Source organism: Dipodomys spectabilis, unplaced genomic scaffold, assembly GCF_019054845.1.
Source record: "Dipodomys spectabilis isolate Male_0828 unplaced genomic scaffold, ASM1905484v1 ptg000344l, whole genome shotgun sequence".
NCBI classification, from domain to species: Eukaryota; Metazoa; Chordata; class Mammalia; order Rodentia; family Heteromyidae; genus Dipodomys; species Dipodomys spectabilis.
In genome coordinates this window covers 1,878,413-1,890,000 of record NW_024871021.1, presented here as the reverse complement: position 1 = coordinate 1,890,000, position 11,588 = coordinate 1,878,413, and the positions used below count along the sequence as shown (strand labels likewise).

The 11,588-nt window shown below is 54.7% G+C and overlaps 1 pseudogene; it reads right to left on the bottom strand.

Moving 5' to 3' along the window:
• Positions 1–3,715, bottom strand: part of LOC122095334 — a 9,061-nt pseudogene extending 5,346 nt beyond the window's left edge.
• Positions 3,716–11,588: the final 7,873 nt, after the last annotated feature.

Below are 11,588 nucleotides of genomic sequence, written 5' to 3'. Positions count from 1 at the left end.
GTTGAGTGACTTGGACCCAAGTGTTCATCTCAATGGAGGATGGATGGATGGGTGGATGGATGGATGGATGGGTGGGTGGATGGATGAGTGGATGGATGGGAGGGTGGGTGGATGGATGGATGGATGGATGGATGGATGGATGGATGGATGGGTGGATGGGGGGGTGGATGGATGGATGGATGCATGGGCGGATGGAAGGACGGATGGATGGATGGGTGGATGGGTGGGTGGATGGATGGGTGGATGGGTGGGTGGATGGATGGGTGGATGGATGGAAGGATGAATAGGTGGATGGATGGAAGGATGAATGGGTGGATGGGTGGATGTTTGGGTGGATGGATGGATGAGTGGATGGATGGATGGAAGGATGAATGGGTGGATGGGTGGATGTTTGGGTGGATGGATGGATGGATGGATGGATGGATGGATGGATGGATGGGTGGGTGGGTGGATGGGTGGGTGGATAGATGGATGGGTGGATGGATAGATGGATGGGTGGATGGATGGATAGGTGGAGGGATGGGTGGATGGATGGGTGGATGGATAGGTGGATGGGTGGGTGGATGGATGTTGATTAAATATGGGTGGGATTAACATTTTCACACTTGAGTGACTTGGACCCAAGTCCTGACCTCAATGGAGTAGGTCAAGCTCTGTCTCTGTCTGTCTGTCTCTCTGTCAGTGTATCTCTGTCTGTCTGTCTGTGTCTCCTTCTGTCTGCCTCTGTCTTTGTCTGTCTCCTCTGTCAGTCTGTCTGTTGGTCTGCGTGTCTCTACCTGTCCATGTCTGTGTCTGTCTGTCTTTGTCTCTGTGTCTGTCTGCCAGTCTCACTGTCTGTCTCTGTCTTATTCTTTCTTTGTCTGTCTCTGTCTGTCTCACTCTGTCTCTCTGTCTCTGTCTGTCTCCTATGTCTGTCTGTCTGGGTCTTGTTCTGTCTTTCTTTGTCTGTTTCTGTGTCTCTGTCTGTCTGTGTCTCTTTGTCTGTCTGTCTGTCTGGGTATCTGTCTCTCTGTCTGTCTGTCTGTCTCCTCTGTCTTTCTGTCTGTTGGTCTGCATGTCTATGTCTGTCCATGTCTGTGTCTGTCTGTCTCTGTCTCTTTGTGTCCGTCTGTCTGTTTGGCTTTGTGTCTGTCTTGCTCTATGTCTCTGTCTTTGTCTGTCTCTTTGTGTCTGTCTGTCTGTCTGGTCTGTTTGTGTATCTCCGTGTCTCTGTCTGTCTGTGTCTGTCAGTCTATCTCTGTCTCTGTCTGTCTATCTGTGTCCCATCTGTCTATCCCAGTGTCTGTCTGAGTCTGTCTCTGTTTCTCTCTGCCTTGCTCTGTCTGTCTCTCTGTGTCTGTCTGTCTGTCTGTCTCTCTCTGTGTCTGTCTGTCTCACTTTGTCTGTCTGCCTCTGTGTCTGTCTGTGTCTCTTTGTCTGTCTCTCTGTGTCTGTCTGTCTTTGTCTCTCTGTCTCTGACTCTGTCCATGTCCGTGTCTATGTCTCTGTCTATCTGTCCTCTGTGTCTGTCTGTCTGCTCTGTTTGTGTATCTCTGTGTCTCTGTCTGTCTGTCAGTCTTTGTCTCTTTCTGTCTCTGTTTGTCTATCTGTGTCCCATCTGTCTGTCCCAGTGTCTGAGTCTGTCTCTGTGTCTCTCTGTGTCTGTCTGTCTCTGTCTTTGTCAGTCTGTTCCTCTGTCTCTTTTTGTGTCTGTCTGTCTTGCTCTATGTTTATCTTGCTCTGTGTCTGTCTGTCTGTTCTGTTTGTGTCTGTCTCGCTCTATCTCCCTTTCTCTGTCTGTCTGTCTCTCTGTGTCTGTCTGTCTGTCCCTCTGTGTCTGTCTGTCTGTCCGTCTCGGTGTCTCTCTTTCTCTTTCTGTGTCTGTCTGTCTGTCTTTGTCTCTCTGTGTCTCTGACTCTGTCCATGTCCGTGTTTATGTCTGTCTGTCTGTCTGTCTATCTCTAGCTCTGCCTTGATCCATCTGTCTCTCTGTCTCTGTCTGTCTTTCTGTGTCTGTCTGTGTTTCTGTCTGTCTCTGTCTCTGTCTGTCTATGCCTGTCCATGGTCTGTGTCTGTCTGTCTTTGTCTCTCTGTCTCTGTCTGTCTCCTCTGTCAGTCTGTCTGTGTCTCGTTCTCTCTTTCTTTGTCTGTCTGTGTCTGTCAGTCTACTTCTGTCTCTGTCTTTCTGTCTGTCCGTCTGTGTCTGCCTGTCCATGTCTGTCTCACTGTCTGTCTGTCTGTCTCATTCTGTCTTTGTCTGTCTCGGTCTGTCTGTCATCAGTCTACTTCTGACTTCTGTGTCTGTCTGTCTCTTTGTCTTTCTGTCTCTGTCTCCTGTGTCTGTCTGGGTCTCGTTCTGTCTTTCTTTGTCTGTCTGTGTCAGTATCTGTCTGTCTGTGTCTCTCTGTCATTCTCTGTCTGTCTTTCATGTCTGTCTGTCATTCTCTGTGTCTGTCTGTCTTTCTCTATGTCTGTGTCTGTCTCTGCCTCTGTCTGTCTGTCCATCTGTCTGTCTGTGTCTCTCTCTGCGTCCATCTGTGTGTCTGTCTCTGTCTGTCTTTGTCCCAGTGTCTGTCTGTTTTGCTCTATGTCTGTCCGTCTCTGTCTGTCTCTCTCTGTCATTCCCTGTCTGTCTGGCTCTGCCTCTGTCTGTCTGTCTGTCTCTCTGTCTGTCATTCTGTGTCTCTCTGTCTATACCTGCCCATGTCTCTGTCTTCTCTGTGTCTGTCTGTCCATCTATCTGTCTGTGTCTCTCTGTGTCCATCTCTGTGTCTGTCTTTGTCCCAGTGTCTGTCTGACTCTGTCTCACTGTCCCTGTGTCTGTCTGTCAGTCTCTCTGTCTCTGGGAACCGCGCATGCGCGTTGCAGGGCAGCGCAGCCCACTCCCGCGCAGGCGCAGATCTGTACCCCGCAGAGCCCGGGAGCACACGCATGCGTGTTCCTGCTCGGCGGGGGGGGGGGGGGGGGGGGGGGGGGGGGGTGGGGGGGGGGGGAGGGGGAGGGGGGGAAGGACGGGGGCGTGCTGGCTCATGCATGTGCGGTGCAGCGCGGAGGACCTCCCCCCCCAGGTGGCACGCATGCGCAGTACCAACCAGAGCAACCGAGGGAATCCCACGCATGCACGCACCACACCGCGCGGCCCGGACGGTACCGGCCGACTCACCCAGTGCGCATGCGCAATGCGGACGGAACCTCGATCCTCCGGGGTCCCCTAGGCACCTCCCGGCGGACTCAGGCTGTGCGCATGCGCAACTCGACCCTCCAGGGTCCGCTCTGCACCTCCCGGCCGATTCAACCTGTGCGCATGCGCCGTGGGTCCACACGCGGGAGGGCAGAGGGAACAAGCAGCCAAGGGACACGCATGCGCAGCGGCGCTCCGCCGGGAGCGCTAGGCCCCACCCCGCTGACGAACCCTGTGCGCATGCGCATTGGCGCAGGCTGGCTCAGCCCCTCCCAGCTGTCTAACCCTGTGCGCAAGCGCAATGGCGCTCCGCCAGGCCGGCTCAGCCTGTCCCCGCTGAAGAACCCTCTGCGCATGCGCAATAGCCCTCCGCTGGGAGCGTTCGGCCCCTCCCTGCTAACCCTATGTGCATGCGCAGTGGCGCTCCGCCGAGAGCGCGCGCATGCGCGCCCGCGTCTTGGCGCCGGCTGATGACATCGACGCGACGGCGACGGCGGCCGCGCCCGGAAATGCAGCCGTGGCGGGGCCGCGGAGCGTCGCCGCCGCCGCCGCCATGGCCACCGCTAGGCCGTCCGCATCCGGAAGCGGAAGCGCTTAGGACCCCCGAGGACGCCGCCCCGGGCTGCCCCCGGGTCACCGTCGGTGCGTGGAGGCCTCCGGGACGCAGCGCCTTTAAGAGGCGGGGCCACGTTTGGGAGGGGCGTGGTGTCGCGGTGGGCGTGGTGTCGCGGTGGGCGTGGCCTGCAGGGCGTGGAGCTGACGGGAGAGTCAGTGGGGGGCGTGGCCTGGAACAGAGGCCATTGGGCCGCTGGGGCTTGGGGGCGTGTTCTGGAAAGACACCATTGGGCGGCTGGAGGTAATGCCATTGGTCGGCTGGGCTGGGGGGGCGTGGCTTGGAAGTAAGGCCATTGGGACGCTGGGCCTAGGGGGCATGCATGGCCTGGCAGGAACTAGGCTATTGAGGGTCCTGGCTTTGGGGGCATGGCTTGGAAGTAAGGCCATTGGGTGGCTGGTCCTGGGGGGTCGTGGCCTGGCAACAGTGATGCTATTGTGTAGTCTGGGTTTGAGGGCGTGGCCTGGGCGTGCTGCCATTGGATGGCTGGCCTGGGGGGCGTGGCCTGGCAGGAACCAGGCCGTTGGGTGCTCTGGCTTTGGGGACTGAGCACCCAGCACCTCCCCATGGTGACCCAGGATGGGGAATAAGCCTCCAGTACCTGCCCATGGTGACCCAGGACCAAGACTAAGCACCCAGCACCTCCCATGGTGACCTAGGGCCAGGACTAAGCACCCAGCACCTCCCCATGATAACCCAGGATGGGGACTAATCACCCAGCAACTCCCCATGGTGACCCAGAGTGGGGACTAAGCACCCAACACCTTCCCATAGTGACTCACAGTATCCCCCAAGCACCCAGCAGCATCCCATAATGACCCAAGACAGGAACTAAGCACCCAGCACCTCCCCAGGATGATCCCCAAGCACCCAGCACCACCCCATAGTAACCCAGGGCTGGGACTAAGCACCCAACACCTCATCATAGTGACCCAGGATGATTCCCAAGCACCCAGCACCATCCCATGACGACCCAGGGCTGGGACTAAGCAACCAGCACCTCCTCAGAGTAACCCAGGACCAGGACTAAGCACCCAGCACCATCCCATGATGACCCAGGACAGGGACTAAGCAACCAGCACCTCCTCAGAGTAACCCAGAACTGGAACTAAGCACCCAGCACCACCACCTGGGGAACAAGGACCGAGCCTAAGCATTCAGCACCTCTCCATGGAGACCGAGGATAGGAACTAAACACCCAGCACCTCCCCATGGTGACCCAGGAACGGGACTTCACACCCAGCACCTCCCTACTGTTTACATGAGTCAGGTACTAAGCACCCAGCACCTGCCTATTACTAACACAGGACAGGTACCAAGCACCCAGCACTTCCCCACAGGGACTCTGGATAATCACCAAGCACCCAGCACCTCACGTGTGGGTCCTTTCCCTCCCCCTGACCCCATCCCAGGTTCTCCACGTGGCGCGATGACCACTGGTTGTACAGGATGATGGACTACATGCCTGGTGGCGAACTCCTCAGCTACCTGTGTGCCTGCCAAGATCCTGTGCGCACTGGCCTACCTGCAGATGAGCAGACCAGCAATGATGGGGGCCGCCCATCCATCCATCCATCCACCCATCCATCCATCCACCCATCCATCCATCCATTTACCCATCCATCCAGCCATCTATCCATCCACTCATCCATCCATCCACCCATCCACCCATCCATCCACCCATCCACTCATCCGGCCACCCATCCAGCCACCCATCCACCTATCCATCCATCCACCCATCCATCCATCCACTCATCCACCCATCCATCCATCCACCCATCCATCCATCCACCCATCCACCCATCCACCCATCCATCCATCCATCCATCCACCCACCCGTCCATCCACCATCCATCCATCCAGAAAGTTCCCCCAAGGTTCCAGAAGGTCCCAGAAAGCTCCAGAAGGTTTCAGAATAACTCAGCACATTCCCCAAGCAGGCGTTCCCTCCACCCAGACACACCCCAACCCTCCCACCCCCCTTCCTTGGCCCAGGAATGATTTTGGGGGGGAGGGGAATGGAAGGAGGGTATTGATGATATTGGTATTGGTATTGGTATTGATACTGATCCTTTCATGGTCTATTGATGATAGGTTTTCCCAGGGGATCTGTTTGATCTTAGGACTTGAGATGCTTTCAGGACAACCCATGGAAGGTTCTAGAAATAAGCCAGGGCTGGGGCTGGTTTCTATTTCCTTTCCCCCCCTTCTCCCCAACATCTGGGACCCAGTTGCGTTCATCCCTTGGGATTCTGCTCCATGGGGGAAGTTGAGGATGGATGATGACATCACCCCTTCCCATGATCCAGGGTCCCTTGACTATTCTTGTTCTTGTTGTTGTTGTTGTTGATTTATTATGATGATTAGCTCATGTGCATGGTCTTGTCTTTCCCTTCCCCCCGCCCCAACCAAGCTTCTAGAAGCTTCTGGAACAAATTGCTGATGGATTTCCTGTGTGTGTGTCAGACTCAACCAGAACCCAGCGAATGGCTTCCTCTTCTCAACGCCTGGAAACCCGCCCAACACTTCCTGGAAGGGGGGAGGGGGAGGGGGAATGGAGGAAATGAATAATGAATGAATGAATTCCCTCCTTCCTTCCCTCCTTCCTTCCTTCCCTCCAATCCTTCCCTCCTTCCAATCCTTCCTTCCTTCCCTCCATCCTTTCTTCCTTCCCTCCTTCCTTCCTTCCTTCTTTCCCTCCTCCCCTCCTTCCTTCCTTCCCTTCCTTCGTTCCTTCCTCCTTCCTTCCCTCCTCCCCTCCTTCCTTCCTTTCCTTCCTCCTTCCTTCCTCCTTCCTTCCCTTCTTCCTTCCTTCCTTCCCTCCTTCCTTCCTTCCTTCCCTCCTTCCTTCCTTCCTTCCTCTTTCCTTCCCTCCAATCCTTCCCTCCTTCCAATCCTTCCTTCCTTCCCTCTATCCTTTCTTCCTTCCTTCCCTCCCTCCTTCCTTCCTTCCTTCCCTCCCTCCCTCCCTCCTTCCTTCCTTCCTTTCTTCCTTCCTTCTTCCTTCCCTCCAATCCTTCCTTCCTTCCCTCCTTCCTTCCTTCCCTCCATCCTTCCTTCCTTCCTTCCCTCCTTCCTTCCTTCTTTCTAATCCTTCCCTCCTTCCCTCCTTCCTTCCTTCCCTCCTCCCCTCCTTCTTTCCTTCCTTCCTTCCTTCCTTCCCTCCTTCCTTCCCTCCTTCCTTCTCTTCTGTCCTCCTTTCCTCCTTCCTTCCTTCCTTCCTTCCCTCCTTCCTTCCCTCCTTCTTTCCTTCCTTCCCTCCTTCCTTCCTTCCTTCCCTCCTTCCTTCCCTCCTTCCTTCCCTCCTTCCCTCCAATCCTTCCCTCCTTCCTTCCCTCCTTCCCTCCCTCCTTTCCTCCCTCCTTCCTTCCTTCCCTCCTTCCTTCCCTCCTTCCTTCCCTCCTTCTTTCCTTTCCTCCTTCCCTCCTTCCTTCCTTCCCTCCAATTCTTCCCTCTTTCCTTCCCTCCTTCCTTCCTTCCCTCCAATCCTTCCCTCCTTCCTTCCCTCCTTCCTTCCCTCCCTCCCTCCCTCCCTCCCTTCCTCCCTCCCTCCCTCCCTTCCTTCCTTCCTTCCTTCCTTCCTTCCTTCCTTCCTTCCTTCCTTCCTTCCGTCCTTCCTCCCTGATCCAACCCAGGGCCTAGGAGAAGCACCGAGCTCGGGGCCCACAGCACCCATGCTGGGTGCTGATAGCTGAGTCCTTCCTGTGTGCAATGTGGAACAGCAGCTGGGTGGGGGGAGGAGGGGCGCAGGGAAACTGGAAGCCTCTGCTGCTGTGGCTTTTTTTTCTCCTGCAGGCCCCGCATGAATCATGGCCTGGAGGAAGCTGGAAACATCTGGAAGGAATTAGCAGGAAATGAGACCAAGATGTGGGAAAAGCCTGCGCCTCCTCCTGCCCCTGTGGCTGCTGCTGCTCCACCTCCTCCTCTTCCTCCTCTTCCTTCCTTCCTTCCTTTCTTCCTTCCTTCCTTCCTTCCTTCCTTCCTTCCTTCCTTCCCTCCCTCCTTCCTTCCCTCCCTCCTTCCTTCCTTCCTTCCTTCCCTCCTTCCCTCCTTCCTTTCTTCGTTCCTTCCCTCCTTCCTTCCTTCCTTCCTTCGTTCCCTCCACTCCTTCCTTCCTTCCTCCCTTCTTCCTTCCTTCATTCCCTCCACTCCTTCCCTCCTTCCTTCCTTCCCTCCTTCCTTCCTTCCTTCATTCCCTCCACTTCTTCCCTCCTTCCTTCCTTCCTTCCTTCCCTCCTTCTCTCCTTCTTTCCTTCCTTCTTATGTCTTTCTGTCTGTCTCTGTGAGTCTCTGTATTTCTGTCTCTGTGTCTCTTTCTGTTTCGTAGTCTGTTTGTCTGTCACTCTGTCTCTGTCCATTTGTCTATGTCTCTGTGTGTCTGTCTCTGTATCTGTCTGTCTGTCTATCTCTGCCTCTGTTCATCTGTCTGTCTGGCTATCTATGTCTGTGTCTGCCTCTTTCTCTGTCTGTCTGTCTGTCTCTGACTCCATTTTTCTGTCTGTTTCTGTTTGTGTCTGTTCATCTCTCTCTCTCTGTGTGTCTGTCTGTCTGTCTCTGTGTTTCTCTGTATTTTTCTGTGTCTGTCTCTGTGCGTCTGTCGGTCTCTCTGTGTGTCTGTCTGTCTGTCTTCATCTGTCTGTCTGTCTGTCTCTGTGTGTCTCAATCTCTATCTGTCTCTGTCCGTTTGTCTCTCTGTCTATGTCTCACTCTGTATTTGTCTCTGTTTGTCTGTCCATCCGTCTGTCTGTTTCTGACTCCTTTTTTCTCTTTTACCGTTTCTCTGTCTCTATGGTTCTGTCTGTACGTCTGTCTGTCCCTGTCTGACTCTATGTCTCTGTGTCTGTCCATTTGTCTGTCTCTCTGTCTGTCTCTGTCTGTCCATTTGTCTGTCCATCTGTCTCTGTCTGTTTCTCTATTTCTCTGTCTGTCTGTCTGTCTCTGTTCATCTGTCTCTCTGTCTATCTCTATTTCTGTCTGTCTCTGTTTCTCTTTGTGACTTTCTGTCTGTCTGTTTCTCAGTCTGTCTGTTTATCTCTGTGTCTGTCTGCCTGTCTCTATGTCCATTTGTGTCTTTGTCTGTGTCTGTCTGTCTGTCTCTGGTTATCTGTCTGTGTCTGTCTGTCTCTCTGTCTCTCTCTGGGTCTGTCTGTCTGTCTCTGACTCCATTTTTCTGTGTTTGTGTCTGTGTCTCTGTCTGTCTGTCCCTGTATCTGTGTGTTTGTCTGTCTGTCTCTGTCTTTCTCTGTCTATCTGTGTGTCTGTCTCTCTCTGTGTCTGACTGTCTCTGTTCATCTGTCTCTCTGTGTTTGTCTGTCTGTATCTCTCTGCCTATCGCTCTGTGTCTATTTTTCTGTTTCTGTCTGTGTGTCTGTCCATGTTCATCTACCTCTCTGTGTGTCTGTCTGTCTCTTGTGTTTCTCTGTATTTGTCTCTGTCTCTCTGTGTCCATCCGTCTGTCTATGTCTGTGAGTCTGTCTGTCTGTGTTCATCTATCTCTCTCTGTCTGTTTGTCTCTGTCTCTGTCTGTCCATCTGTCATTCTCTGTGTCTGTCTGTCTCTGTATCTGTTTGTCTCTGTCTATCTGTGTCTGTCTGTCTCTGTGTCTGTCTCTCTGTCCATGTCTGTCTCTGTTCATCTCTCTCTCTCTGTCTCTGTGTCTGTCTGTCTTTCTCTCTGTCTCTGTCTGTCTGTCTCTATATTTATCTGTCTGTATCTCTCTGTCTGTGTGTCTCTGTCTGTCTGTCTCTATATTTATCTGTCTGTATCTCTGTCTGTCTGTCTGTGTCTGTCTGCCTATTTTTCTCTCTCTGTCTGTGTCTGTCCCTGTTCATCTGCCTCTCTGTGTGTCTGTCTGTCTCTTGTGTTTCTCTGTATTTGTGTCTGTCTCTCCATCTCTGTCTGTGTGTCTCTCTGTGTCTCTGCATCTCTGTCTCTCTCTGTTTATCTGTTTCTGTCTGTGTTTTGTCTCTCTGTCTCTGTCTGTCCATCTTTCATTCTCTCTGCCTGTCTGTCCCTGTCTCTCTGAGTCTGTCTGTCTCTGTTCATCTCTCTCTGTGTCTGTCTGTCTCTCTGTCTGTCTCTGTCTGTCTCTCTGTCTCTGTCTGTCTGTCTATACTTGTATGTCTGTATCTCTCTGTCTGTCTCTCTGTGTCTATTTTTCCTTCTCTGTCTGTCTGTGTGTCTGTCCCTGTTTATCTGCCTGTCTGTGTGTCTGTCTCTGTCTCTCTCTGTCTATCTGTGTGTCTGTCTGTGTGTCTGTCGGTCTGTTTGTGTCTCTCTGTCTCTCTGTGTCTGTCTCTGACTCCATTCCTCTGTCTTTCTGGCTGCGTTTCCTCTCTGTCTGTCTGTCTGTCCCCCCCTCCTCCCCCGCCCCCCCACACCCCCTCTTTCTCAGCTCTGTGCCCCCCCCACCCCACAGGTCCGGCCTTTTCCCCTTCCTCTCCCCTCCTCCTCCTCCTCCTCCTCTCTCTTTTCTTCCAGAACTTTCTCTTCGGCCGTTTCTCCCTCCCCCTCCCCAGCATCCCCCCCTTCCCCGCCTGGCCTGGTGGGGGGGATTCAGGGTCTCCCCATCCCCCTCTCCCTGACCCCCACCCCCCTCTTTTTCTTCCCTGCTTCCCCTCCCTCCTTTTCCCACTGACGCCCCCCCCTCAGCCCAGGCTGTGTGGGGCGGAGCTGAGGCTCAGGCCACAGCGTGGCGGGGCGGGGATATCTGGGCCTGGGCGGATAAAAGAGGAGCCCGCAAGCTGTGCTGTGCTGTCTGGAGACACAGGACAGAGAGACAGACAGACAGACAGACAGACCAGGTGAGGGGGCCCGGATGAGGGGTGGAGGGGGGTGAGGGGATCTTGGGGTACAGGGGATCCTGGGAGGAGGGGAAAGGGGGAGGTGGAGGGATTTGGGGGTTCTGGGGGGGGTCAAGGAGGAGAGGTCAGGGGTCAGGGAGATGCAGGGGGAAACATGGTCAATCCTGGGGTACCCAGGACCCCAAAGTTCATTGGGGGTAAAGCACAAGGATTCCTGGGAAGAGGGGGTCAAAGGCCCAGAGAGCAAAGGTCCTGGGGTGCAACCAGCAAAGGAGTTCAAAGGTCAAGGAGGGGGGAGACAGAGGTCAGGGGAGGGGGGACACCTGGGACATGGCCAAGATCAGGGAGCCAAGGTCCTGGGGTGCAAAGTTCAGGGGTGAGGGGGTCATGAAGAGGGGGAATGGGAAGTTCAGGGGTGCAGGGATCAGAGGTCACCAATCTGGGGGGTGAGGGAGGGCATCTGTCACGGGGGTGCTGGGTCCTAGGTTCCCCCAAGTTCAGAGGGGAAAAGCCCAGGGAGCAAAGGTCCTAGGGTGCAGAGTTCAGAGGGTGCAGGGGTCACAGGTTACAGGAATCAGGGGAACCAGGGTCCCAGGGCCCAGAGGTAACGGAAAACCCACCTTAGGGGTGCAGGGTGTCAGGGTCCTCCTCTTCCTCCTCCTCCTCTTTCTCCTGTCCTCCTCCTCTTTCTCTTCTTCCTTCTTCTCTTCCTCTCTTCCTCCTCCTCTTCTTCCTCCCCATCCATCCATCCTTCCACCCATCCATCCATCTACCCATCCATCCACCCATCCACCCATCCATCCATCCATCCATGCACCCATCCATCCATCCATCCATCCACCCACCCATCCATCCACCCATCCATCCATCCACCCACCCATCCACCCATCCACCCACCCATCCACCCATCCACCCATCCACCCATCCATCCACCCACCCACCCATCCATCCATCCATCTGCCCATCCACCCATCCATCCATCCATCCATCCATCCACCCATCCACCCATCCA